A 6,000-nucleotide genomic window follows, 5' to 3' on the forward strand; every position below is an offset into this window, starting at 1 on the left:
TCCTCACATTTGTCATTGTTACCTTGCCTCCCTTTGTTCCTCTGTGACATAGACCCTAAGGAGGATCCATACCGTTCTGTTACTATTATTATTAATATTATTATTTAATTTTTTTTTGAGATGGAGTTTCACTCTTGTTGCCCAGGCTGGAGTGTACTGGTGTGACCCCGGCTCACTGCAGCCTCCACCTCCTTGGTTCAAGTGATTATCCTGCCTCAGTCTCCCGAGTAGCTGGGATTACAGGTGCCCGCCACCATGCCTGGCTAATGTTTGTATTTTTAGTAGAGACGGGGTTTCACCATGTTGGCCAGGCTGGTCTTGAACTCCTGACCTCAAGTGATCTGCCCACTTCGGCCTCCAAAAGTGCTGGGATTACAGGCTTGAGCCACCACACCCAGCCATATTATTATTTAATTTTTAAATGGTTATTCATAGTTCAGAATTCAAAATGAAAAAAAAAGTTATTCAATGAGCTCATCTTCTCACTTTTGCCCCTCAGCCACACAGTTCCCCTCCCAAACACAATAATTTATTAGGTATGTGGTGTTGTCCTCTCTCAGAGATGTTTTAAACATATAAAGGGAATAGATATATTCATTATTTCCCTCATTTGTATACTGATGATGACATATAATACATAATGTTTTACATCTTGGTTGTTTTTAAAAAATTTATCTTGGAGACTTCCTATCAATTTATATAGAGTTTCTTCTTGTTTAAAACATCTGAATGGTATTACATTGTATGGATATAACTATTTAACTAGGTCTATCTTAATAGATTTTTGGTTATTTCCAGTTATTTCCAATCCTGAACAATACCCTTGTGAAAAACCTTGTTTACTTGTAATTTCTCTTATGTCTAAATATAGCTTGAGAGATCACAAGTAAAAGCATGGATTCCGGACACAGACTGCTGGGGTTCGAACCCTGGCTCTACTTATGAGGTGTGTGTCTCTGGGCCTGTTACTTAACTTCTCTGCCTGAGGTTCCTCATCAGTAAGAACTTTAAGGTTAGTGCAGAGATTTGGTGACACGCCCTGTGTAAACTACTTAGAACAGTGGCTGACATAAGCTGTAACTAGTAGTTACTGCTATTACTACTATTGTTATTGTCATTCTCATTTTCTTTAGGACAAATTCCCATATATGGACTTACTAGGTCAAAAAGAAAGAACGTTCCTAATCTTTATGGATGGCCAAAATGGTCTCCATCAAGGATATACAAATTTACATTCCCAGTAGTGATGTATGAATAGAATGTCTGTTTCTCGCACTTGTGCCAAGAGAGTATTCACATTTTTTTAGTCTGATGAGTGAAACTGTTATCACAGTGTAGTTTTGTTGTTTTGTTTGTTTTTAAACAGAGTCTCACTCTGTCACCAGGCTGGAGTGCAGTGGCGTGATCAGGGCTCACTGCAGCCTCGACCTCCCCAGGCTCAGGTGATCCTGCTGCTTCAGCTTCCCAAGTAGCTGTGCACCACCACGCCCAGCTAATTTTGCATTTTTGATAGAAATGGAGTTTTGCCACCAGCCTGCTGCCCAGGCTGGTCTCAAACTCCTGGACTCAAGCCATCCGCCCACCTCGGCCTCCCAAAGTGTTAGGATTATAGGCGTGAGCCACCACTACCAGCCCACAGTGTGGTTTTAAGTTGCACTTCTTCTTTGTGAGGGATGTGACATGGTTTTATGAATCCCTTGGATTTATTTTGGATTGTCCACTTAATTCATTTGCTCATTTTATTTGAAACCAGGACATTAGATTTCTTATGAATTTGTAGCTCTTTATATATTAGGTAAGTTAGCTCTGTGTTAGTGATAGGATTTGAAAATGTTTTAAAATATTTTTGTCTGTTTTTCCCTTAACTTTTGGTACAATAAGCCAATCAGACTTTTTATATCGCAGATTTTTGTCAGTCTTCTTTCTTATGGCTTCTGGGAACTGTGTCGCACTTAGAAAGGCTTCCCCTGTCCAAGACAGTAATTAAAAATAATTTTCATGCTGTTCATTTCTATGGTTCTATTCCTTTCCATTTAAATTACTCATTCATTTGGAATTATCATGGTATAAGTTTTCTGTTTTTTGTTTTTTTGAGGTACAAATTCAAATTTATTTTAAGATTGCTACCCAATTGTCTCAAATCGTTCATTGAGTAATATTGTTTTCTGAAATGTTATGAGATGCCTACTTTAGCATATGTTTAATTACTATATTGCTGCTTCTGTTTCTGGACTTGCTGTTCTATCTATGCAGGCATCTGTAATACAGTATTTTACTTGTTGAGACTTTATGTTTTAATATCTGGCAGGGCTAATTAATCCTCATTACTCTTGTTCAGATATTTCCTAGCTATTTGTGTTTGGATTTCCTCCATGCATTTTAAAATCAATTTGGTAATGCCAAAAACAAAATCTTCTTAGTGTTTTTGGGGAATCACAGTATTAAATTCAAAGGTTAACTTGAAGAGAACTGAAATCTTCATGATGACTTCTTCCTAAGAACTCGAAGGCTTTCCATTCCTTTCAGTCTTCTTTTGTGTCTCTCGTGAACATTTTAAAATTTTCTTCATATAGCTTGCTTGTTTCTTAAGTTTATTCCTTGATATTTTGTCTATTTTTGTCACTGGTCTTTTATTTATGTTTTCTAACTGATTGCTGTCTACATTATGAAAACTGTTGGTCTATTAATTTAATGCACAGCTACCTTGTTGATTTTTCTTACTGTTTGTAGTAAGTTTTCAGTTGATTTTCTTGGGTTTCTAGGTATAGGATTATATTACAGTAATAATTTTGCCTACTTTTAAATATACATCTATTTTCTTGTTTATTTATTTGTAGTGTCTAGTACCTCCAAGGCAATGTTAGATAATCATGATGACAAGCCTTGTTATCTTAGACAAGTTCTTAGTATAAATGCTTGCATTATTCCCTCATTAACAATCTGGGGTGGAGCATGGTACCTCATGCCTGTAATGCCAGCACTTTGGGAGGCCAAGGCAGGCGGAGCCCAGGAGTTAGAGACCAGCCTGGGCAACATGGCGAAATCCTGTCTCTACCAAAAAAGATACAAAAATTAGGTAGGGCATGGTAGAGGCACCTGTAGTCTCAGTTACTCAGGAAACTGAGGTGGAAGGATTGCTTGAGCCCAGGAGGCAGACGTTGCAGTCAGCTGAGATCATGCCACTGCACTCCAGCTTGGGCAACAAAACGACACTCTGAAAAAAAAAAATTTTTTTGTAAGGGATCATGATGGTTTTAGGGTTGAAATAGATATATTTTAATCATTTTTAGAAATGTTTATTTTGACTTTTAAGAATTTTTAAATCAAAATATATGTTGAATTCTGTCAAACATTTATTTAGTATTTATTATGATCATATAGTTTTATTCTTTTTATATTATTAGCATACTTATATTCATAAATATATGAATATTGAGCCATTCTTGAATTTCTACTAAGAATTTTCATATTTTTACTGTATTTACAGCATTCTGATTTGCCTTGATATTCAGAAATGAGATTATTCCAGTTCTCTTAATTTGGACAATTCTTACTGGGTTTTGGTATCAATGTTATATTTTCTTTTTGTTGTTGTTATTGTCGTTTTATTTTTTATTTTATTTGTTTCTTCACAAACAGTCCTATTGCAGAATAATGTTATATTCCCTTCATTTAAAAGCTTCTAGAAGTTTTTTCTTTGTGTTTTAAAACAATGTAAGTTACACTGAAATTATCTACACTTTAAAAATTCAATAAAAATTTTCTGAGCCTGATGGTAATTTTGGACAATAGCTCTTCAATAACTGTACTTTTTTTTTAATTCTTTTTTTTTTTTTTTTGAGACGGAGTCTTGCTCTGTAGCCCAGGCTGGAGTGCAGTGGCGCAGTCTCGGCTCACTGCAAGCTCCGCCTCCTGGGTTCATGCCATTCTCCTGCCTCAGCCTCCCAAGTAGCTGGGACTACAGGCGCCCACCACCACGCCCGGCTAATTTTTTTGTGTTTTTAGTAGAGACGGGGTTTCACCATGTTAGCCAGGATGATCTCAATCTCCTGACCTCGTGATCCACCCGCCTTGGCCTCCCAAAGTGCTGGGATTACAGGCGTGAGCCACCATGTCTGGCCTTTTTTTTTTTTTTTTTTTTAATTCTTAGATCAGTTTTTGTAAATTATATTTTCCTAGAAAATTATTCACTTGTGGTTTGTATTTTTTGGCTTGGATTTGAGAAGTTTAGCCATTTATTTGTACTGTTTCTTGTCTATGAACGTATTTAAGACTAAAACTTTTTCTCTGAGTAGTGCTGAGGCTGAATCTTGTAGTTATTCTGATCTGTATTTTCATGATCATTTGCTAGACTTTGATTTCCCCTCTTATTCAAGAGTTCTTTAGAAGAGGTAGGTTTTGTGTTGTTTTGTTTTCATTTCTGAACTTTAGCTACTTCATTTTTCTAGTTTTGCTCTCAAGTTCTAATTTTATGGCATTACAGCATAATTTCCTCTGTATTATTTCGCAGGATTGAAACTTGATATTTCTCTTGTGGCCTAATCTGTGGTCAATTTTTGTGGCTGTCTTACTGAAGATGGAACAGGAGATGTATCTTTGTTTTCAAAGGACAGAGTTCACTATGTACATTTATCAATTGTAGCATCATGGTTTAGAGTACAGACTCTGGAGCCAGATTGATGAGAACCAAACGTCAGATTCACTACTGTGATCTTATGCAAATTACTTCATTTCTCTGTGCCTCAGTTTCTTCATCCGTAAAATGGCTAATGGCTATAATAATAGCATCTACCTCTTAGGGTGTTGAGAGGACTCAATGCATTAATATGTGCAAAATATCTTGAACAGTGTCTGGAATGGAATAAATACTATATATGTTTTAGCTGTTGTAAGTATTTAGATCTACCTTGTTAATTAGTTCTAGAGCAGCATCACTGTCTTAATTGAAATATAATACAGGCCACACATTCAATTTCAAGTTTAAAGTAACTGTGTTAAGGAAGTTTTTTAAAAGTGAAATTTTATTTAACCCATTATATAAAAACCATTATTTTACATATATCAATAGAAAAAATTATTAACAACTTATTTACCTTCTTTGTTTTGTGCTATTTGAAATCTGGCATATTTTGTACTTACGGCACCTGTCAATTTGGACTAGTCATATTTCAAGTGCTCGTTAGCCACATGTACCTAGTGGTTACCGTGTTGAATGGCACAGGTCTAAGCGCCTTATTTTTTGTGTACTTGGTACTTGGTTATATCATGAGCTGAGTGAGAAGATAATACATATTTTATACCACTAATATATTTCTGTGTATCTTTGAATAATCTATTCTTTTTGTTCTGTAAATGATGATGCTCTATAATTTGGTACAAAGATATTCATAATTATATTTTGATTGTGATCTGTATCCATTAGCATTAAAATGGGCCTACTTTTGTCTCCTTTTTTTTTTTGAGACGGAGTTTCTCGCTCTGTCCAGGCTGGAGTGCAGTGGCGCAGTCTCGGCTCACTGCAAGCTCCGCCTCCCGGGTTCACGCCATTCTCCTGCCTCAGCCTCCCGAGTAGCTGGGACTACAGGCACCTGCCACCACGCCCGGCTAATTTTTTTGTATTTTTAGTGCAGACGGGGTTTCACCTTGTTAGCCAGGATGGTCTCGATCTCCTGACCTCGTGATCCACCTGCCTTGGCCTCCCGAAGTGCTGGGATTACAGGTGTGAGCCACCGCGCCGGGTCCATTTTTGTCTCTTTTTGTGCCTTTTTTTTTTTTTTTTCGAGACAGAATTTTGCTCTTGTTGCCCAGGCTGGATGCCATGGCGCGATCTCAGTTCACCACAACCTCCACCTCCCGGGTTCAAGTGATTCTCCTGCCTCAGCCTCCCCAGTAGCTAGGATTACAGGCATGCGCCACCTCGCCTGGCTAATTTTGTATTTTTAGTAGAGATGGGGTTTCTCCATGTTGGTCAGGCTGGTCTCAAACTCCCGACCTCAGGTG

Source organism: Pan troglodytes, chromosome 12 (assembly GCF_028858775.2).
Source record: "Pan troglodytes isolate AG18354 chromosome 12, NHGRI_mPanTro3-v2.0_pri, whole genome shotgun sequence".
Classification (NCBI taxonomy): Eukaryota; Metazoa; Chordata; class Mammalia; order Primates; family Hominidae; genus Pan; species Pan troglodytes.